Raw genomic sequence first — 24,159 nt, forward strand, 5'->3', positions numbered from 1 at the left:
AATCTGTGTGCTACTATAATATATTCTTCACATGCACTTTTGAAACACATAATTTGAATGGACACTGATTTACTAAAGTTCTTAGCCATATTTTAATTTTGAAAATAAGATACAAAACCACTTAGGTCAGGCATGTTAAAGAAATAGTCTCTGTGCAATGAAACTGTCTGTCTGTCTTCAAAGGTTTACAGATAACCTTTTGAAAATTTTCTAACAACCAACACAACTTAAACCTTGCCTGCTTCATTAAGACTTGCAAGAGGAAATAAAAATAATCTCACTATCTCCTAGCAAGTATATGAAACCTTGAAAAGGTTTCTTTTAAGTACTTGTTTGTTATGCCTTAAAGGTTAACAGCAGTTTTTCTTTGAACACAACTACAGCGCATTTTTTCTGTAATGTGAAGGTCATGAGCAGAATTTCGGATCCTCAAAGAGATTAGGTTTTGTGAGTACAACTCTTTGGTTACTAAGAAAATGTGAACACTGAAGCAGATAGAAATATCCATCCAGTGCCATTCAAAAGACCACTACAATTAGTATTTAAAATAATCCAGAATTTGGAAGCATGAAATTTAGGGTTTTTCCCCATAATCCACATTCCACATCTGTGGAAACATTTTCTTCCCCCACAGATGTCTTAAGTGTCACTCTCAGCAATAAATCAGAACTATTTGCACAGTGGAAAAATAAACAGTGTAAACAGTGTACCTGTTGAAAAAACACTGCCCAACAAAATCTGCCTTTGAGAGATTCACAAATGCTCATTTGTAAGAAAGTCATGAGGCAAATAACATAGATGCACTTCTTCAGGATCTCTGCAGAAGTCTGAATTGGGTTCTATTTTGTATCTTCACCCATCTATACCCGTCCCACTAAATTTTGTTAGAATGTCACGTGACAACAGCAAAATACTTTCATTAAACCTTCATTTGCATTAATCTAGTTAGAACAATACCACGATTACATACACCACTCCTTAACTCAGTCCCACAAATAGTCCTTACTAAGATTAGTGCTAGCATGCAGGCAAAATTAAGACTGTCCTTAGTCAAACCAAGATCATAACTGGAGAAACACTTCAGCCTTTAGTGTGCCACTGATTTCTGATTTCCCCTGCTTTCCAACAGAACTTTAATAGTTGTGTATGCTGAAACTGTCCAAGAAAAATCAGGGGTTGCATTATTTTAAAGCAACCTGAAGAGGTTATTTAGTCCTAAGAGAAACTTTCCCTAGATTTAGTCTAAAGAGTAAGTATTATTTCCCCTCTGGAATTTCCCAGAGGGCAAAAACACTCACCAAAAAGGCTAAGTGACAATTAAGCAAATTTTTCCTTTAGATATGAAAAACTTCAAGATACATAAATGGTTTCATAACTCAAATCCATACTATTGCATTTGTAACACAATATTTATGGAACAGAAACATGTATTTAAAAAAAGGAATTTAGATTTTAAACCTTCCCTCTTTGAAGAAGTTTGTATTAGTTTTGGGGGAGAGGGGTATTTCATTTTTTATGAATATATAAATAAAAACATCAATGGAGTTAAAAAATAAAGGTAGAATTTGTTTTGTATTCTCATCTCCTTAAATCACAAATCTGTTTTTACAAATGGAGAAACTGAGTCACAAAGGCAAACTGACTCATTAAAATTCATACAGGAAAACTCTGAAAGATGTCTAAATTCCCAAGAGGTTCTTAGTGCATAAAATAAACTGTAAAATTTGAAAATTAGTATTTTTTTTGTTATTTCATTATCCTCCCCCAAACACTTTGTAATGTGTACAAAGATATTTTCCTCTAACTGTGAATCAGATGTCTGCTTGAGAACATGACAGAGGCCATGAAGAGCTTACAGACTATAGCATCAAGAACAGGGGCTTTCAACTGAAAGCAAGGAAAGAAAAAGGCAAAAGGTTTCCATAAAGGCACATATACTCTTGAAAGTCTTCTTTTTGTGTTCTCAAATAAAGAGAAGAAGACATGGATCCAAAAAAAAATAATTGTATTTCTATAAATAAAGATGATGGGAGCATGCATTACTGGAGAATTAACAAAATCACTCAGCCTTTGGCCTCAAAACACACTAAAGGCATGCATTAACAACACCCTCGAAATCTAACTATCTTACTGTTCAACTTCAGGTATACCTTAAATCCTACATCAGTGCTATTCAAATTAAAATTCATCAGAGATTGATGACAGCTTTTCCCCTTCAATACCTTACTTTTGATTGCTTAGCAAAACCAGAAGGTTCTAAAGATATACTGGAATAGGAATTCATATTGCATTAATTTAAAGGACAAGATTAAAGATAGGCATTTAAAAAAAGGTGAAAATTTATTTTTTGCTATTGTTGTTTCAAACATACAATTTGCAGCCTCTATAGGATGTATCAGAGTACACTACACCAACTACCAAATAATGAATCCTTGTGACCTCCCTTCCCCCCACTCAAACATATTTATAGTGGTGATACTAAAAGGTTCATATTTCATTTAGGAAAAAAATTAGAGGTTACGAACCGCACCTTCTCTCAGTACTTGTATCTTGTATGTGTATTATCACATATACAATTTATGTAACAATATACAGAATAAACTGAAAAAAATGCAATGCAAAGATTACATGGCAGCAGAAGAAATTCTGTGTCTTGAAATAAAGTAACAGGTTATAATCTCACATGCATTATTCCCTTAAATTCATTTCGTATTCTCAAACTTTGAATACATGGAATTACTACACCGATGTCCAGTGAAGGTATTTCCTGGAAGATGAACATGATGTTCATATATGTGATTCCACAAAAATATTAAGCTGTCTTTGTGATCGTAATCCACTACTCGCATTGATATATATTACTGATTTTATGTCGTTAGTAGGACAGACAGTTCTACAGTATCGATCACAAACGCAGCTTTTCCGATTTACTAAACTGACATACATATTACCTTACAGCACCATATACACACCCCTCGAAGAAGCTGCTTGAGTCTGCTGCCTCTTTCCACCCCCCTTTTCCCCGACAAGAGTGGTCTCGTTCACTTGCCTTTCACACACATAACCAATAAAATTAATCAGCTGGAACACAGCATTTTTAAATCGCAGTAAAGTCAAGAGATGTTTTGTACGTTATTTGAAGGGAACAGCCTTTTCATTTAAACGTAGTAAGACACTAATATGCTGCAGACAAACGCACTGCATGGGGTGTGGAGGACCCGAGCTGATTAGATTACCACAACATCAGCCTGAGGCCGCCATTTTTAGAATCTCTAAAGGACAAAAGAGGGAAATTAATAAATTTACTCCTCATTTTTTTACAAGTAACTTTAAAAGTATAGTGATGATAACCAATTAATCACGCATTGCAAGTACTGACATGGATATCTCCTGCTTTTCTCTGATCTGAACCTTAAGTAACAAAAATGCTTCGTTATTATTCCTTTAAGCTATTGTAAATAAACAGACTAAAACATTCCTAAACCCAGATGCAGCACTGAACTTCTGCTTTTGACGACACGTAGCACGTACCATTTTAGGGACCTCAGGGCTTTCAGAGACGGCACATTCCCTAATAGTCGAGTATGGGGGAATACAGGACCTTTATAATCAGGCTATATTATGTTTCTCTACCCTATTTAGTAGTACACAGTGAACCGTTTGTTTCTTTTCCCCTGTGTCTGCAGCAATACGGTCTAACCCACCAGCACTTACTGCTTCAGGAAAGAGACTGGTATATGCCACCCAGGGAACACGAACACTGCCTGCAGAAACTAAAGCAAGGAAGAGGTGCACCAGTGTAACTACTTACAGCCTCGAGAAAGGGGGTGGGGAGAATGATCCCCTTTTAAATTGGCACAGAAACTCCTGGGGACAGCTCTCCGTTTGTCCAGGTTACACCACGAAACAGAGATATTAACAGGGAGGCAGGCAGGGAGGCGGGGGTGTGGAAGGCAAAGAGATTAGGCCTATAACGAGCCATTTTAGTACCACAAAGCAAAAATATACAGGATGGAGGAAAAGAATAGGCTTCCCCAAGCTTCGTAAAACTCAATACGCAGTCCCAATAACGCACAAACCCGTTCTGAAAACCGCCAGCCCAAGGAAGCCTATGCTGTCACATAATAGCTCCTTTTGGCTCATTTTCCAAGCATAATGCATAAATCTGGCGTAACTGCCAAAAAATTCTCCTCAGCTCATCCAGTTACAGTAACCCGCCATATTCATAAGATATAGCGACAGCCTGCCATTTTTTAACCAAACCCCACAAAAGGAAAAGCAAATTCAAGGCAACTTAAACAAAAACACATTTCAGGGTTGGAAGGAATTATACTCGCACCGAAGGTAATGAGACATGCCCGTCGCATTTCACTCCCTTTTTCCACCCCCCCTCCCCCAAAGCACCCACAGCAGAATATGCTGGTAATAACCAAAGACTCACCTGTAATGGTCACAGGCCAGGCAGTAGGACCCCTCAGTTGAGCCCCTTCTCTATCCCAACCAAAACAATGCAACAGCCCCACTGCGGATATCCCTACCCTAGGCAGGACTCAGCCCTCAGTAGGCTCTAGTAAAAGAAAGAAAAGGGAAAGAGGAGACCCCCCCTCCCCCCAAACCTAGCTCAGTGCGCAGAACCCTACAGGGACCAGCTCAAAGGCGCCTTTGCCCTGGGACCTGTGTACAAACCCCGCTGCTGCCGCCGCTGCTCCCGTGCCTCCCTCCCTCCAGCCTCCTACGCTCCCTTCTATGTCACTGCCTCTCTCTGGGAAAATGGCGTCCGCTCTCCCCTCCCTCCCCCTGCACGGGGCTCACCCGCCCCGCCTGACAGGGGCAGGGTTACCAAGGCGAAGCCAAACAGCCGCCATTTTGCTTACGGGCCGGGAGCGCAGCCCGCGCCGGCCGAGCCCTCAGAGTCCATTTTGCAACACGCCGAACGGCTCCGGGGTCTGGGCGCGGCCGCGGCACCAGACTGCGGCAGGGGCTGGGCAGGGGGGCCCTGAGGAGGGAAGTAGGGCAGCGGAGGAGGGGCGGCGGCAGGGGGGGCGGGCGCCGGGGGCGATCCGCAGCCCCGGCGGCGCAGCCCGCGCGGGAGGGGCGGGGGCTCCGTCCCGGCCTGTTGTGGGGCCGAGCGCGGGCGGGGGCGAGGGTGTCTGAGTCAGAGATGCATCCTCGGAGGAATAAACGCCAAAATTCCCTCCTTGGCCGCTCTCACACCCCCAACCTCCGGCTTCTTCCTCACGACCGTCGATGCTGTCAGCATATGTGTTCTTTATGAATCTCTAACAGCACATTTTCGGCCTAAACTGCGCGAAAAGCCGGGGACACCCGCCGGATCTCACACGCAGAAGAACTACCTGAGGGGCGGGGAAGAGGGGAGCAAGAAAGCGGCAATTTTTTGCAGATTTGCTCAGGAGGTTTTGACTGAAACTCTCAGTAAGACACTCGAGGCTGAGAATCTTCCCCGAAGCGTTTAGGACTCAAAGGCAAGTGGGAGAAAGCTTCTTTCCTTAAAGCGAGTGGGACAGCACTCGCTGAAGGCATTTCTGTTCTGTAGGGAAGGAGACAAGCGGCGAACGAGCCTTGTTTCCCCTCTAGGGAACAGCGCTCGGGGAGCAGGAATGGCGCGCTTCCGTCCAGACCAGCGGGCGCTGCCAAAGCCAGGAGCTCGCTCAGCCTTTCAGGGCAGACACAGCTCCGCCATTCGTAAGGAGCTCCCTTCCTACCACCCTATCTCCTCCCAGCTCCCGCTGTACCCGTACGCCGCCCTGCCTCCCCTGCCTGGCTTCAGCCCCTCCAGCGATACGGCTGATGGAGGGAGGGGAGGCGGCGGCTGGGGTTTCGTTCGACGCCCACCAGGGGCTGAGCGAGCCTCCTTCAGTGCGCAAACTCGGGGCACCAGATAAAAGCTGGGCTGGCAGCTCTTACCCTGCCTCGATGGAGCCACCACATTCGGGTGACTGGAGAAGCAGTTAGCAGCAGCGCCATAGACTAGCGTCCCCCCACACCTTGGGCACAGAGAGTTTGAGGCTCTAAACAGCTGCTGCTGCGGCAGGAGGGAGCCGAGGTGAAGGGATCTGCTAGCTGGTTGGACGTAGAGGAGGCGGCTGTAATGGGGCATTAAGTCTGAGGGAGGAGGGGGGGCGATTAAACGTCTTGTGATCATGGCGGAGTCTATGGGTATTTTTTTCCTGTCTAACTCTTCTGTGCGTGTGTCTCTTGTTTCTTTCTCTCTCTCTCCTTAGGGCGCTTGGCTGGGGCTGCTCGCTCGGGTTCTGCCTGTTGTTGCGCGAAATGGCGGCTGGCGTCTTGGTGGGTTTGGTTGTCGGTTTTTTGTGTAGGGTTTTTTTTTTTTTCCTTCCCCTCCTATTCCCCTCCCCGCACTTGTGCCTTGGCTGCGGCTCCGCAGCGAACCGCGGCGGGGCCCGAGTCAGGAGGGGGGCGGGAGCGGCGCGGCAGCCAATGGCCGAGCTGGCCTGGGTGGCCCGGCGCGCCCCGATTGGCTGGCGCTGACATCATCCTGCAGCAGGGGCAGCCGCAGCTGGGCAGGGTTGGGAGCTGCCGGGGGAGGCAAAGGGAGAAAACGGGCGCCATGATCTCAGCGTCAGGGAGGACTCCGCGGGTAGGGTGTCCCCGAAGAGCTGGCGAAAAGGAAAGCAGGACCAGGCCTGGACTTCTCCTTCCCAAATAGTGCCGGGGCTGTGCCGAGAGGAACGGGAAACGAGCGAGAGGGGAGCAACTCGTGCCTGCCTTTGTAACTGCGTCAGTACAAGATGGCGCAGGGTGTCCCTGGAGAGGGAAGGGAGTTGCACGTCCGCCGGAGGTCATGTGACCGCGTTGCATTCCTCTGGGGTTTGGCTGCGGACCAAGCTGGCTTAGGCGGCGGCGGCGGCTGCCCGGGAGAGCCCGGGCTTCCCTCCCCCTCCCGCATAACGTCGTCGGTCCCGCGCTGGTTCCCTTCCCCCATCAGCCTTGTGCACGAGGGTGTAGCTTTTGCCGAGGAAGGTTCTCGCTTCTCTCCTACTCTCCACCCACCTCCAGGGTGTAGCTGCTCCTGGGGGAAGCTTTCTATTCCGCCCCCTCTCTGCGCAAGGCTTTACCCACCGCCAGGGAAAGTTCCCCCTGGGCGCCTGCTGGCTCCGCCCGAGCGTGGGAGCCGGGTGCGCTCACGGTAGTGCCGCCCGCTCTGCGCGAAGGCACTTCGCTCTGAGCTAAGTTCCAGGGGTTGTGGAGTGGTTCTTGCTGGAACAGTCGTTTTAAGCGATGTCTAAATGACCGCATTAAAGCCGCTGAGGAAAACGCACAGGCTATGCGGGGTTGTTCCTCTGACGAGGAGATACTGGCTGTTCTGGTGTTGCTCTGCCGGGGGTACGGGTGGAGGGGCCAGGGGAAAATCTGCCAGGTGTTCATTACTTCATGCTGTTTGCACAGGAAAGGTGGATCGCCGTTCTTTGTGTGTTACTGAAACCTATTGCAGGAGTTGAGCAGCTTTCTGTGGAGCGATAGATGTATTCCCAAGTCAGGCCGCAGATGGCCCGCATCTTTAACATGGGAATTGATGTATATACTTAGTGCAAAAGAAAAATGTGGTCTGTGCGTAGTGTGAGGACTCCCTGTGTTTTACTTTGAGGTCCATAGGAAAATGAACTTGCTACACAGGTCTGGATAGGCCTGGAAGGTTGGCAAATACATTTTCTGGGTATTTTTTTTATTTCAGTATTTGCTATATGGGAAGTGAAAAATGTATGTTTTCCAATCTTAACTCTTTTCTTTAAGGAATGTAACTCCTGTTACTGTTCGGTTGAGGTTCTCATATTTTGAAAGCAATTCAGTGCTAGTTTCCATGTCTTGTATGCTAGGGTGTAAATCTAGCTGCTGCATCTAACCCAGTGAACAAATTAATGGTTAAAATTGTTGATGATTTAAGGGTTTTGGTTTGTTCTGTTCAGAAATGTTTCACTTTTTCTGTTCTTAGTCTGTCCCTGGATAGATAGGATTTTTTTTTCTTTTTACCTACACAGTAGCAACCTGATAGACCATAAAGCTTGAGTATTTCACAAATGTGTTGTTTGAGAACTGGAATGAAAGTAACTGAGTGTGTGACTAATAGAGAAGATTCCTGTATAATAGCTGCTCTTTAATATGTGTTACATAAGTAATACGGTGAGGTGGAGTTCAGTTACATAAGAACTGACTGGGGACTTAGGAGCTACTGTAAGTAGTTCATATTGGTCGCATATGTAGCCTTCAGGGCATCTCTGTGTTGTGGGAGGAAGGGTAGAAAAACAGGATTGGAAGCATCTAACAGCACTACATATTTTCCTTGGTAGGTTTACAGAGGATACCAGAAAGAAAGGGAGAAGATGGTAATTAGAAATGTGAGAATTAGGAGTGTGAAGCTTTCAAAAGCAGTAGTATTATTTGACCTTAGGTTTTAGGAGGTAAACTCTGTTTTCTAAAAGAGCAGTCTCTCATTTTTTGAGTGTCAGAACGTGGTTGTCAGTTGAGCATTGTGCCAACTGACTTCTGTGCAGAGCAAGATACTTGAGTCCTAGATTGTGAGGCTGTAGTGGTTTTTTGTTTGTTTTTTATTAAAAAAAAATGCTTCCTGGAAGTGGTGTTAGGAGCAGGCAGGTTTTGTTGATCAAACATTAAAATGAGTGGATTACTGATTCTTCATGTGTAAGCATCGTATGACACAAGGTAAATACTCCTTTGTAATGGAAGCTTCCAGAGAGGCTTTCAGTGTACAGCGATTCTTTTAACACAGATTTATATGGGACTTGACATTGTGAATACTTTGTTGCAGATGTGTTAAAGGGAGAACATTGATTTCAACTAAAGATGAGGGGAGAAAACCCCATTTTATTAGTACTTGCATTTAGGCATGTGTTCTGTAATTATGAAACAGTAATTGCCTGCCTCACTGTAAGAGAATTATTTGAATGCTTATAAAATAGTTTATATCGAAAATAAGCAGGAATTTTAATTCTTAAAGCAGCATTTTAGATAACTCACTTTGATAACAGATTTCGCTTGAAAACCAAGAAATGAATTGCTTTAAAAGTTCTGTGTAACTTGCAGCTTATTGCAGCAGTACTTGAATGGAGGTGTGGCTGTGCTTTTATGAAGTAATTGAAGTGAAGGCAAGTTTTAATGAGCTGGTAGTAATTTCTTGTTAGCTTCAAGGTTGTTTTTATTTTGGGGAAGCAGTTATTTTGAAAGAAGCAGTAGCTCTGGCAGTGTTGCAGTGCAGTCTCAAAACAATGTCTTAGACATTCTGAATTATTTGTGCTGTGGGAGATGAGTAAAAATGAAATGTGTGTAGTTCTTTGAGACAGGGCACTTGCCCTATGGCCAGTCTGCAGCAAGCTGTTTTAATTTCAAAAGAGCTGTAAGAGAGAGAGACTGGGTAAAAAATGGTGTGTAGTTTACATTTATGGTAGCTTACCAGGGAAACTATCAATTTCTACTGAATTCCACTTTGTTCCTTAATGACGATACTTCAATGGGCTGGATATTCTCCAGCTGTTAGACGTGTGGTTCTAACTTGCCATGATAGCCTGTCTGTGCACGCATGTGTGGTCTGAGCCCTCCCTAAGACCTGTTACTTAAACACTGCTGTTTACCTTTAGCCATACAAAGGGACTTAGAGGAGTTCAAGGGTATTTAGGGGAGAAAGGAGAGAGATACTAACAGTGAGATAGATCTGACTATGCATTAATGTCATAATTGAGACAGTTGAAGTGCTCATGCTGGAAGATGATCCTGCACCTTTTTTTAGCCGCTCATTCTTGCTTCTGCAAGTGATCATGGGGGAAGGAGAAGCAAAGAATAAAGCAAACATAAGCCTAATAGTAATGGATGTTTTTCTAATGTGACTCTTCATTGTGCGGCTTGACAAATATCTGTTTGAACAGGAGCAGAATGAAGCACCTGCTAGGAAAATGGAGATAAACAGGTTTTAATTGTTAGTGAAGTAAGGTATGCTTTTTCTCAAGAAAGTTGCAGTTATTAGGGGCACCTCTTAAAGGCTTTTGGCTAGTGTAACTAGAATCACTGAGCTAGGCACTCTCAAAAAATATTCATGTATGTGTATATTTGAGTATATAAGTCATTGCTAGATCAACCTTCAGTTGTGGGTAGTGAGAGCACTTCAGATTCACTGTATTTGTAACCTTTTAAAATTAAGTGAAAGGATATTCTCAGCTACAGGCTAGTTAAGTGCTCATAAGATTTTAGATTTAAGTTTGTTTTGTTGGAACAGGATAAAACTTGAAATAAGCTTGCTTCATCCAGACATCATGGCTGATAATCTAACAGCTGGGGTATTCAGTGAAGAATTACTCCTACAGGGTGAGTTCTGAGTTAATTGTAAAAAGTGGTACCTGTGGGTCACAGTAGTCACTAGCCAAATGAATTTGCATTATTTGCCTGAGGTAAAAGAGTTCTAGTGCCTGACAACTCATCAGCTTGTCCACTTGGGTTTGGACAGACTGTGTTCAATGCTCAAAGAGCAGCAGGACAAGAACTTCTTTGCACACTGCTTTAGGCTTTGTGTTATAATGAACCTTTCTAGAAAAGTTGAGATTAGTAAGGTTTTGCTTTAGAAGGAAAATAGGTTATTGGCTGGTTCTATAATTCTTAACAGTTGAGTTCCTCACTTAAAGAAGCAACTTTAAAGCTGTTGTGTGGCTTCCTAATCCTGGAATTAGTGGGAATTTGTACCAGTTTCACTGCTATGACCTTTGGGTAGTGAAGTGGGGCATTGGTTTGTTTTCTCCTTCGAGCGTGACTGTTACTTGAAGTAGAGTCTTTCTGATGAGCTACTAGTTCCTTTGGAGGGCAGTATTAACGTCTGTGTAGCTACTTTCATAATGAGGTAGTGCTCAGACACGATTGTAATGCAGAACTTGAAACGCTGTTGGTAGCAGATCTTTGATGAAAATAACCAGTGGTTGAATAACTCCTGAGTAGTTTATGCACAATGGTGCTTTTTGAATATCTTCAGGAAGAAAGCAAGGGACGATACTGCCAGTTTGGAGACTTGGACTAAACCAGTTGGGAAATTACTGAAGGTGGTCCTGTCACAAAAAGCAAGACTGTGTTTCTTGGAAGTGGAGAAACCAAGCGAATCTTAGCTGCTGGATTTTTGTGCTTATTAAGTGTTGGACAAAAGAAACTACTGAAACTTCTTATTGTGACTGCTCCATCTGTGAGCTTGTTAGCGTGGCATGGTGATGCAGTAAACGTTACTCAAAAGTAGAAATGCAGGAGTATATCATGTCTCTTCAAAGGTTTAGCTTGTGGAGACTGCTGTACGACTCAGTGTGGTCTGTTAAGATTCAAAACAGAAATACTCAACAGGCTGAGAGAGCTGGGGCTTTTCAATATAGAAAAGAAAATGCTCTTGGGGAGACCTCATTGCAGCCTTCCTGTGTTTTAAGGTGGCTTATGAAAAACAGAGTGACTTTTTACATGGCAGATAGTGGTAGGAAATGGGTTTAAACTACAAGATGAGAGATCTAGATTGGATGTTAGGAAGGGGTGCTTAGATGATAGCGAGGCATTGGAGTAAGTTGTCCAGAGAAGTTGTGGATGTCCCATTTCTGAAAGTGCACAGGGGCAGATTGGATGGGGCGCTGAAAAACCTGGACTAGTGGAGTTGTCCATGCCCATGGTAGGGGCTAGGAACTCAATGATCTTGAAAGTGCCTTCCAACCCAAACTGTTCTATGGTGTCTGACAGTGGTAAGGTGGCTAAGAATGGGTACCTGTTTGATATTGACTACTGTTGGTTATAGTAAGGGATTTATTTCCAGCAAGCTTCAGTAGACTGGTAACTAATGAAGCTTTCTTTCAGTATTTGTTTTTAGTATTTTATTGACAAAAGTTGGTATCTTTCTGTCCAGTTGGCTGTCTTATATGGATTTTTCATAGCTGTTTGGTCCAGTGCTAGTACAGCTGCTACAGATGAACCAAATACAAGTCCGATACTAGTGGGGCATATAGGAGGTGTTAAAACTAGTGTGGAGGACACAGGAATTTTAGCTGAAGAAGTAGCTAGGAAACAAGCATTAGTATCCAGTTCTTGTGCTAAACTCCCTCCTTCCACGTTCCTGCCTTTACTTAGCAGGTTAGTCATGACACAGGACTGTCATGTGATTCCCCAAATTTTAGTGAAGTAAGATAAAATCCCAGGTGGAGAACTGTGCCACTTTGTTAATGCAGACAAAGCAATCCCTCAAAGAGACTGTGAGACTGTAGCTCATGATACTGAGTTAGTAATTTAATCTCTAGCCTAAGAGGTATTTTACCAGCTTTGTTCCCTGGTACGTGCTAAGCAATGGTTGTGCTGCTTCATTTTGGGCTACAGTGTTTGTGGCCCAGTTTGTCAGGCTGATGATAGATTCTGCAGTATGCTCTTATCTGTTGAGCCAGGGTAAGCTGTCTCAAATTCCGTTCAGAGCAACTATGGGTCTTCTAATTAAAGATTTAATAAATAGTACTGAATGTGATTGTCACAAATACCCTGATTTAGAAGACTACTCTTCATAAAATGAAACTACTACTTTTATTGGAGTGGTGCTACTTCAAATTGATCTCCAAAGCTGTGTTCCATTACTCCAGCACACATATGCTGGAACAAGCTCATAAGCTTATAAAGGCATGCTGGGCAGTTGTCAGATCCTATTTTTAAACTTTCTGAGAAACACTTCTGCTTCTCTATCTCTGCATAGTCATAGGAAAGGCTATACTTCATGCAGGAGCCACAATGTCTGGGCTCAGCTAACAGTAATTTTTGAACTTTAGTGTCTCCTCTTCAGAGCTAGTAAAATTGAACGGTGCTGAGTGCCGTTGGAGAGGGGAGATGATGAATCACTAGGAAATAGTGGTAGTGGGCCATTGACTCATTGGCTCTAGGTATCAGCAATGAGTGATAGAGGTATCTTTGCTTTGGTGACCAGTGACAGGGCTTCAGGAAATGGCATGAAGCTGAGGTGGGGGAAGTATAGGCTGGCTATTAGGAAAAAGTTTTTTACCCAGAGAGTGGTTGAGCACTAGAATGGGCTCTGTCAGGGAAGTGGTCACAGCATCAGCCTGAGTTCAAGAAGCGTTTGAACAGTGCTTTCAGATACATGATGTGGTTCTTCGGGTGTCTTGCATGTGGCCAGGAGCTGGACTCCATGATCCTGATGGATCTCTCCCAGTTTGGCATATTCTTACAATTCTAGGTCTGTGGTGCTTGACAGCCTAGCCAAACTTCTAACTATGCCTAGTGTCGGAGCACCTGCTTTGCTATGTTCAGGAGAGTACAAGAAGAGATGAGAGCTCTAAATACTTTAGCTGGTATATCTCTTGGTGAATCTTGAACATAGCAGGTTTGCTTAATCTGCTACTGATTTGAGGTAACCCACTTACTATAATGGTGTGACACTACTGTATGCCACCTTTAAATTTTCACTAGCATTGGAAAATTGCATAGAAATGCAACTGGGTTCTGTAGGCAGGTAGAGCTAGTGTTTTAAGGCTTTTTCTCCTTGTCTAACATTGCCTGCTTTAGTCTAGGCCTGGAGTACAGACACTACATATTGGTGTTCACATACTCTTAAGATGGGAATTCCAAAATTGAAGGACTACTTCAGAGAATATGTATTATGTAGTTTGGGTCAAAAAATAAAGAATAGTAATGAAGGATTTAGATTTGGTTTATTTCTTAAAACTGACAGGCAGGGATATTTCAGACTGGGGAAACTGCTGTGAATGGGAAGAAAAAAATAATGCTACTGTAAAATAGATTACATAGTGTAAAATCAACATACTGAGTTCTGTGTGTCTTAGAGCTCTTTCAAGACACTCCCATGATCCTGCAATTGCTAGTGTAGACCTAATTAATGGGAGGGAATCCTAATTTCAGAGCATTATTAGGACTGAAGCCTGAGGGCTGTAGCCAAGCCTACTCTACTTCTAGGAGTTTTGACAGTGTAGGGTCTTCTGATTTATCTTTTTCTAGAACAGGCAGGCTCTTTATCCACACTTCCCACAGATTGTGTGGAAACATTAGTGGCCTTATAAGTGAAGCTGTTAATTAAATTAGTTTGTCTTATCTTCTGTTTCAGTGGTATGACTACTTAATAATACTTAATAATCCTGTTCCCCTTTAAGTAAATTGAAATAGTTAACAGAAATCAAGGAGAAGAACAGCTACTTAAATTTTGCCTTGTAGGCCAAGTGTTTCTGCTTACAGGAAGGAGAAGAACATGGTGTTGGACCTATTTTAACCTCATCCTGCAGTGAGCAAAGCAGGGTGATCTTTATGAAGGGTATGATACCTTTTGTCTGTTTGCTTAAACATGCCCTTTAATTTCAGTAAATCATGACACTGAAATGGGCTATAGACCTAACTCATTTAAACTCATTTAACTCATTTAAGACAAACTGTATCAATTCTACATATTTTTGTTACCTAACAAGAATATACTCATACTTTGTTCTGTGTAGTGGCTATGCCTTGCATTTTAAATTTCTCCTGTGACTGATCCTTGCAGCCTTCTAATAATGTACTTTGTAGATAGTGTATCACAAGTTAGAGGTATTGAACTGTCTACAAATGTTCCTTATATATAGAAGTGACTTGCTGAAAGGTGCTTCTGTGTGTCTGTAGATGCTGCATTAAGCTTAGATTTTTTTCTGTAGCCCACCTATGTATTGATCAAAGTGTCTTGCTCTGGGTGCTTCTTCTTTTAGCTTAAATAGCATTGAGCTAGATTTATCTATTTATTGCACTCAGTAAAAGTAAGCTCAACATTCTGTTTTGAATGTGTGTATTAATATGTGTAGAACATCTATTGCATCTTTTTAGAAATAGCATGTTGCAGTCTTGGATCTTTCCTCTGAAACTCTGAAGCCTTTAAGGGATATCTGAAGTAACAGTTTATGTAGTGGGTTTTTTTTACATCGTGCAAGGATGAGTATTGTTTTAGTGTTGGTCCTATCCTTCTGCATCATCAGTCCCTACTACAGAAATAGATCAGGAAAGAGGAAAGGAAGAACTGAACTGGGTGTCCAAAAAAGCAGGTCCAGTAGAACTTGTTTTTCTTTGTGTGTTTCTAAGATTCTTGGTTGAATCTGAATTTTGGATGTGCCTAATTGACACTGAAGTGAAGGAGAGGGTTGTTTACTACTAGGAAAAGCTCATACTGTAGTTAATAAGTTGAAATCTTGCTCTGTTTGTCATATCATAAATAAAGATGAGATGTTCCATTAAGCTCATTTGTTTTTCTATTATGTGAGTCTCATGTAAGCATTTATTTTAATATGTATTTTTGTGTCCCATTAAGCAGTAGCGTGTCTGACATGTAATACCTTTTTGAAACTCCTTTAGTTTTGATTCTCAACTGGAAATGTTTGAATGGGGACTCCTGGTCTTTTTGGCTGTTCCAAGGAAAAGTTAGGATTGAATATATTCTTCTGTAAATAGTGAGTATATACACAATATATACCCAAGGTCCATTTAGTTGTATTTTATCACAGGAAAGCTAAAACAGTGAAGGCACGAAATACCAATGTGTGCAAAGGACTGTGCTTAGGATAACAAATGGCCAAAGGGAGGATGGAGTCCTCTACTGGTAACTGCAGCTCTGTAGAGGGATGGGTAAAACAAAAAAGTATATTCCTGAAGTTAACCAGAGAACAGTTGTTAGAAAAGTATTTTTATCTGCATTTGTAGGTTTTATAAGCTGTTGTTCACTTAGTATTTAAAAAAGGGGAACAGAAAAAAACTTGAATTTGAATACATCATCAGTGGAGGAGTTGCCCGTAACTGCAGCAACAAGATGGACTGTAAGAAAGGAACCTGACTGAAATCTGTCTGCATTGGAAAATAAGCAGGTCTAACCTGTAGTTCTTGAACAGTGTACAACTTTCAAGTAGCTCAAGGCTATGTGTGTCTGTAATCTACTGATCATAGAAATTATAAAAACAGGCATTGTATGCAGCTATGGAATTCTGAAAGACCAGTTTAGAGGGGATCTGCATGTGTGTAACATCCTTATTTCAAGCAGTTATACTATATCTTATATCACATGATTCCTAGCTGTTGTGCTGCAGGAAAGTTCAGCCTTTTTCCATTCATCTTCTGGAGCTCAGAGGGAAACACAGATTGGACTTGTATTTAACTTCCTTCCCTTTGGGAACTCACATCTGAACTACTACAGATTTCTGGCCATGTGGTATACTTTGGTTTCCTGCCCATATGTGAAATTTGAGTAAGCTTTGGAGTCTCAGGGTAGAGAGGGTGACTGGGAGACTTCTTTCTGTGAAAGTCATTCCATGGTTGTCTCCTTCCCCAGCTTTCTGCATGTGTACAACTAGGTGTACTCTGTATGTTGTGGTCAGCTGGTATGCATGAGCTGACAGCATAGCATGTAAGATTTATTTATCCTATTTTCAAACTTAAGGACTCTTTCAAAACTTCAGGTAGTTTTGCTCTATCTGAATGAAATTGTTATTTCTAAACGTCAAAAGAAAATGCTGGACTGAAGGCTAAGTCAAAGAATGGCAGTTTTACACCTAAATTTTCACCTGCCAAACAGACTGCCAAAATCAGCTTGTAGGTTTTCCATGCAGTGAACAGACTGTGAGAAGTGCATTACAAAATCATGGAAACTGGCTGAAGAATGAGGGATTGCAATACAGAAAGGAAGGTGCTTATCTTTAACTAGATATACATTTTACTTTGAATCTGGTTTTGGAACTAGGTGTTCATGCTCAATCTTCTTTTGTAGCTTTTTGAAAGGAAAGAATTTCTTACAGCCAAATCAGTTGCCTTTTTAAATCTGGGAGAACTGGAGTAATGAAGCCTGTGAGGCCTACTTTGGAAGCATGCCTCCAAAACCCTGCAAAAGTTCTTTTACTTAAATTTGTCTGAATAGCATAATCAGTCTTGTGTTTTACGATGCTCAATTACTAGGAATGTAATTTCCATGTTTATAGGTAATGTTTTCTACATATTTTTGTAATGTGTGCAGTGTTTTTCCTAGCAATTTTTTTATGCTGTTCAGCTTCATTACCTTCTACAACACTGTACCCAAATTTATTCTTGAAGTATTGATAATTTCCTTTGTTTTCTAATGTGAAAAAGAAACTCTGCTAAACCTGCAGATTTCGAAGACACAGAGCAAGAGGTGCTTGAAGAGGGGAAACTGGTGCTCAAGTTCACAAATTAGAGTAGGCTTGTAGTTACAGCTTAACTAACTGGCAGAGAAAAAGCTATGGTTTAAGAACACAGATGGCAGCAGGCTTATGTCTACCCCTGGAAAAGTAAACTTTTCTGCCACAATGTCCAGATCTGTTTGGATAATGATAAAAAGATACTGGGCAAAATGCAAGAGTTCTGTGACTGTTTGCCCAGAGTATAAATATTTCAGGCTTTGAGTGCTTGTGTGGCTTAAATGTTGCAGAAAGACTCAGTTATTTTTAGGTTGGGGGAGCAGGAAGAGTACTTGTTTCCTGTCTTCCCCTCCCCCAGGAACCTTAGGTACGTTAATGAGAAGAAATATATCAACCCCTGAGCTGGTTTACCAGTTCCAGTTGAACAAGGTCAATACATTTCCTGACCTGCTTTGTGGAGGGGGTAGTACAGCCACGTTGACAGTATTCTTTTTGAACAAAGGCATTGAGAGTTTCAACTGAAACAAGTCTGCAGTTTACTTGATAGTTGCATATGAATGTCTCCAAAACAATGACTACTAAAGCTTATAACTAGAATTAGTCTTCCGGTTGCTGTTACGTAAACTTTGACGCTATGCACAGACATGACTAACTTGAGAAATCAGTGAAACTGAATACTCCAGTTCCTCTTAGCTATTGTAACACTAATATATTTAGGTAACAACCATTAATGTTTTCACATCAGCTGTTGCTCCTCTTGTACATAGCTACAAATTCATCCTACTTGTAGGTGTTAGTACATATCCATGCTATAAAACAAAGGAATGTGATAACTTGGTAACAGTACTTGTCTGGTTCAAGCTATACCAGACTGCTTCATTTGGCAGTTCAGGGGTTTTTTGTTACCTTGATCCATAGAGGCATAAAGCAAGCCATAGCAGTGTTGTGGATTTTTTCCTAATGGGGAGAGGCAAAATATGCGTATGGTCCTGGTTACTGAAAAAATTGTGTAAGGCAATATAATTGCTTCTTTTCCTGTTGCATGAGTATTGGCAGCAGTACACAGGTGTTAACTTTGGGAGGAAGAGTGTCTGGGCCTATTGTATGAATCTCGTTACATTTGCCATCAGTGTGCACATAGGCTTCATAAAAGTGATCGCTCTTCCTGAAAAAAAACAGTGCAGCAATCCGCCTAGAAGCACAGAGCTTCTTGGCACTGTGAAGCGTGTGCAGAACAGGCTTAGAATCACTCAAGCAAGAAGCAGAAAAATACTAGCTTTGGCATGCAGACGTGTCCCCATGTGTGGAGCCAGGATAGAAACTGCAGGCTTGTCTTAGCATGCTCTTGCAGCAGCTACACAGAAATGTAGCTACACTACTCTGCAGAGCTGTGCTTCTTCTTCAGACTTCTCTGTTTTCCGTTTACTTAGCAATGATGGTTATGCTGTCTTTGGGAATACTGCTTTGCAGTTAGGTCTAGGATTTTGTTTCATTTAAAGTTAAGATGTTAGAAAACTAGTAGTTCTTGCTGCTTACTTTGATCCTTCCTGCCGAAGCAAAAATTTGGTGCTGGTATTAGCTGCCTTGGGAAACAAACTGTATGAGAGGGTAGCAACTGAGAATGAAGTTTGTGATATCTTGAATTCTGGAGAAAATTGACTGTCTGCTTACAGAGGCTTGCAACCTCTCACATCACTAATTAGGTACAAGCAGTCAAATTGTAATCTGATGTCTGAATTATACTTAGTTAAAAAGACATAGCAGAGCATGTTTACTTGACTAGTGAGAAAGTTAAGCAATTCCAATTGGCTTCAAATATATTTTTAATTTGCAGATGAAAAATCAGCAAGAATTTTGCTGCTAGTTAAACTTTTTTGTCAGTAGTTCTTACGGACTTGTGCAGTTTGCTCTGCACGGAATTCCAGTTTTCTAACGGTTTTGTTTAATACAAAATGAATAATTAAAAAGTGTGTAAATACTTAGCTAGTTAAATATTGGTAGGAGAATCCCTATCAAAAGACGAAAAGGAGCCTTTGTTATTAAACAGTATGTAAATATAAGCTGAAGTGGTGAACCATATGAAGGACGGGCATAAGTCAACATTTGCTGCTTTCAGACAGTAGGGTCTGCACACTGCAGGCAAGTCCTTAGTGGGTATTGAAGGGTCTGAACATAAGCAGGGCTGGTGCCTTCTCCTGTTTTTCTTGATGGAATTGTAGGTAGTAGAACTGAGGCTGCAAAGTGAATCATGCTCCAGTTTGATGCTTTAGAATAAAGCCTTTTGCTTCTTATCTGAGAACTCCCAAAAAAACTTGTCTAAGTTGTAAACTTTTCATAGAAAAAGTGTGTGGGGAGTGGGGTTGTGATTTTAAGAAGCTTGTGTTTCAAAATAGACCTTTCACAATTCCTGCTTCTGGTCAGATTGTACATACTTCACATGTGTGAAACAGATGTGATTTAGCTAGGTATAATGTAGCCTGTTGGCATGTATCCTTTGGAGGCTAAGAATAACATTATCTAGGTATGGAAGACTGCAGTATGTTCTTATAATGGTCACCCTGAGCTGCTCTGATCTGTGTATGAGCATGTATTACTGGTAGTTACTTCTGACTGCACCAGTGTCTGAGAAGAAAGAGGAAAGCACATGATTACAGCTTTCTGGTGGTATTGAAGTATAGAAAATAGGATGCAAGTGACAGGTTGATATATAATACACACAGTAAGGCTAAAGGGGGTGTATTAAGAAGAAATAAGGGATTTCCAGTTAGGAAGATGGAACTGAAAGCTAGAGGAGGGGGGCTGGGGAAATTGGTGAGGTGACATGATATCAAGAAGAAAAGTGTGGTGAGCTAATCCAAGAGTAAGAGAAGTGCCTATGGTGAAGGGAGCCATTTTTAGAAGTAGTGAAAGAACGGGAAGCCTTATATGAGAACCTGCAGAAAGTTAATGTCTGTTAGCTAATGATACCTGTCATCAGGGAGTCGGTGCAGAAGTCTGGAATCATGGGTCGGCCAAAAACAGCTCTGAGACAGCTGGTGGGATTTTCCGCTTGGCCTGTGGGCTGGAGGAGGAGTCATGGAGCTGTTCTAAGAGGTTGGAAAAACAGACTGTAACTACTTGGATAGTAACCCAGCTAAGTAAAAAGTGATTAGCAGTAGGGCCATGTTCATCAAGGTGACTGGAGTTCAACTCAGGCTTGAAACACAGCTTCCTAAGGTGCTGGAACTAGGAAGTGTTACATTGGGGCAGTTGTGGATGCAAGAGGTAATCATGGCTTGAGATGTTTCCTTTAGTTGCTCTTTAGCAGCCCTATGGACTGTTGTTCTGATATCACAGTGTAGTGTTCCATCACCTCAGTTGATCATTTGTGGGACTATGCTGTGAACAAAGGACTGATGTGTTTAATAAGAGATCACTTCTTCCTACTCCTGTATTCAGTTTTTGAGTTGGGGCTGACTGTGAACCTAAGATTAGTCAGAATAGAGGCAGCGTTTTTGTATGATGTGAAACACGATCCCTCCAGGACCATACTGCTGCAGAAACACCCTTCTCCTTTTTTCACTGTTTAGCCATGTGAATGGATTTCCAAAGCACATCAGTGCCTCATGTTGAGGGCAGTTAACTAGAAATGATTGGCTTGAGGAAAAGACAAAGATGGGGCAAAGTCTTGTTAAAAGCATATTGTTAAATATTACCATGAGATGCTCTCAGCTGCAGTTTTATTGTTTTGTCACAATTTAACAAAACTATTCCTGCAAGAAATGAAGCTGGATTTTTTACTGATAAGGTGACAAGAGATAAATTGGGGAACAGTATGCAAGCCATATAAAACAAGGGTGTCCAGTGGCCCAGGCAATTCCAACTTTTCTTAGCTTTCCCCTGCTTGTTTTCATAATCCTGCAAAACAACAGAGATGAGTAGAACTGGATTTTCTGCAAGTGTGTGTCTTCTGAGCATCAAACACTTTTCATTTTAATTTTGTGGGTTAAAACAATGCAATAAAATGAGTTTAATGACAGAGCAAGTTCTGCTTTTTCATAGACCTCTTTGTCCTACCCTCCCCTTGCCTTTCCATGGTAACTCCAGAACCTCATGAGTTACTAGTAATGCTGGCAGAGGCTAATGTTTACAACTCAGTCTGTTTTTTGAATACAGGCTTCAGTCTTCTCTAGCAAATTAAAACCAGAAGGGAACAGCAGGGAGCAGAATGGAATTTATTTCTCTTATGTGGCTTGTGATGTTAACAAAATACTTTAGGTATTTTTATTGTTATTTTGCCTAGAAAATGGCTTTTACCTTCTTTCTGTCCAATCTCTGTAATGTGGAAGCCTACAGCACTTACCCCAGCACACTGAAAGCCTTCACTGAGATGTGTTGCTTTACTTCCACTGTAGTAATGGACTGTAGTATAATCCTGTTACTTTTCTGGGGGTGTGTTTTGGTTTTCAGGTAAAAAGATCAAAACTAGTTAATCCATTCAGAAATGTTTTTTCTGCTGTTCTTGCACAGCTGATGGAGGTGAAATGTAATTGCTTTGCAACATTTAACAAGTCTTTCTCTTTTCTCAAATTACCCTAGGTGAAAGTACACTAAAGGAAGACTTGCTGAAATCTGAAGAGGGAAACGGGCTCAGTGACTCAAACTCCAGTGGTTCCAGAATTTGTAATGTAGACAGGATAAGGATTTTTTCTGTTCAGTTAGTGCTGTGCTTTATTTGCTGGTTTCTCAGGGGAAAAGACTCAACATGTTGAATCACAGAGACGTTACTTCCTGCTGTTACTTCCTTGCAGCTCTCCCCTCCATGGCTGGAGGAGCTGTTTTTGCATAGTGCGTGTTCTAAGACAGGAACTTACTGGAGGTGAAGACAGAAGCCAACCAGTTCTGTGCTGAATGTAATAGTTTCTGACTCAAATTGTGTGGTAATTGTCAAAATATCTTAGGGTGTGGTAGGATCTGCTGTGTCAAACATGGCTGATGATTTATTCCCACATAATTTGACTAGATGAGTATAATCTGAATTAACATATGAAATGGGGAAAAAGATTCCTTGATGTTTTCTAGCCACTTGAAACCTGATTGTGTGCAAAAATAAATTTCAGTATGCTTGAGTATTTATGGGTTTTTTTCCCACTTGCTCAAACTTAACTCCCATTCTTTCTGATTTCCCACAGAAAGAAAGAAAAGCTACTTGCTATAGCTTCAAAAATACTAATAGAAAACTGAGCACTGGAAATATGATAGAGCTTCAAGTTACTATCAGTTTCACTAGCAATTAAAAACATGTAATCCTAGAGGTTACAGTAGTAAATTGATACCAATTATTTTGACATATATACTTACTTCATACAGCTGGCTTTCCTTCTAGAAGATAAGTATTCCTAGCAGCTTGTTACAGTACTGAGTTTGTGTCAAGTATAAGATTGGCACATTTACTATGAAGACAAACTTTCAGAGAATTCATATGAATTCTACTTCTTCAGCAGTTCTTTGTGATAAACAAGGGCTTGCAGCTCCAAGAGGCAAACAGGAAAGGGATGGAGGGGTGGTAGTCAAATTTTCAGGCAGATCAACTCCAGCTGGAGTTAAGTTTTCTCAGTGTGGAATAGTGTTAAACAGTGTAGCACTCCTCTATCCTCTTTTTTCAGAAATTACTTCAGATCTGCTTTTTACCTGGAGTGCTAGAGGAGAGTTCTGGATGAAGCCATTTTTTTACTCTCTTGTATTTTAACCTCTACTGTACATTGTCCAGTCATTGTTCAGCAAACAGTTCCTTTTGGTGGACTGTTCTCTGGTGCTATTTGGAGAAAAGGGAAGGAGTTGATCTCTAGATGAGTATCTGAAATACAGGACTTCAAAGGACTGCCTGAAGTTGTTAAACCTAGTGACTTAGAGCATCTAGAAAAGCCACTTTGCAGGATAATCCCTTATTATTATACATTCCCAGCATATTCCATGATAATGTTTGCATTTTTGTCTCTGGGCAAAAACTAAGCACTATCAGAAGTGCAACTTCTGACATAATTTTAAATAAGTGAATCTTCTATCTCTAGATGCAATTTTTGCTGGATTAAAAAAGCTATATATTTTAATATTTTTATAAAATATAAATTTATGTATTTGTATGTAATATATATTTATATGTATATATTTGTATATTTTTATATTTAGGTGTGGTCTGTGTGCCTAATTTGACATAAAAATGCTTGAAAAAATAATAATGAAAATTTTCCTTAATGGCGAATGACATACATGTAAACCACTGTTAGACTCTGTGTGTGTGACTGACTGTTTGTTAAAGGAAAAGCATGCTTTCAGAGTGTGGTTTTTGGACTTCCAGACAGATTACACAAACTCAAGGAGGCCCAGCCCACATCCTGTGTAGAAAACCAGCTCACAGAAATGCTCATTGTTCTTCAGGGTTATAAGCCACTCTATTTTGTGCCTCCCTTCTATTTCAAAATATTGTATGGAAAATACTAATGCAGAGGAACCACAGCAGCTTAGCAAGTGCTTGGTCCTGCCCGGTACTGAGCACTGTACTCTTACCAGAAGGCTGGGGGTCTGGGATTAAAACATTAGGCTTCCTGGCTAGATAACAAAGCGTTTGTGTTGGTAAAAGTAGCTGAGAGCGTTTATCAGGTGAGTAAATCAGTTGGTAATTGACATACTTTCAACCTAAAAGTTGCTTGTATGCGGCTGTGCCAGTATTTACCATCTCAGAGTGGAAGTTACAGGATATGAGGTTGCCTTCAAGCAGGGTGACTTCTCCCTGACACAGATTAACCTCTTCTCAGTCTTTCACTGCAGAAAGAGAATGTGGGGTGTCCAGACCTGATAGCCCCACCAGAAAGTGGTTAGTATTTGTGAATCCCTACCCATGCTTATTGCTGAATTGTGTTATTCCACCTGCAAGCTAATGGACCTAACCATAAAGGGACCAGTCAAGTCAAAAACAGTAAAACCTGTTAACTCTTCCCTTTTTTAACCTATA

General features: G+C 41.5%; 1 protein-coding gene and 1 long non-coding RNA gene across 4 annotated transcripts in view; one reads left to right on the forward strand and one right to left on the reverse strand.

The window, feature by feature from the left end:
• The window catches only part of KMT2E (lysine methyltransferase 2E (inactive)), a 56,793-nt gene extending 52,052 nt beyond the window's left edge, over positions 1-4,741 (reverse strand). For all 3 annotated transcript variants that reach the window (XM_014255179.2, XM_014255178.2, XM_005526006.3), the window contains exon 1: positions 4,442-4,741. The gene's annotated coding sequence lies outside the window, so the exon portion shown is untranslated. The remainder of the gene's footprint in view (positions 1-4,441) is intronic.
• Positions 4,742-5,493: 752 nt separating this feature from the next.
• On the forward strand, positions 5,494-22,279 carry LOC106628336 (uncharacterized). The gene is made up of 3 exons (XR_001331671.2): positions 5,494-6,064; positions 6,243-6,309; positions 21,747-22,279. It is a non-coding gene; the product is annotated as an uncharacterized LOC106628336 (long non-coding RNA).
• Positions 22,280-24,159: the final 1,880 nt, after the last annotated feature.

Source organism: Pseudopodoces humilis, chromosome 5 (genome assembly GCF_049639895.1).
Source record: "Pseudopodoces humilis isolate 2021_Gansu_Grassland_sample_001 chromosome 5, ASM4963989v1, whole genome shotgun sequence".
NCBI lineage: Eukaryota > Metazoa > Chordata > Aves > Passeriformes > Paridae > Pseudopodoces > Pseudopodoces humilis.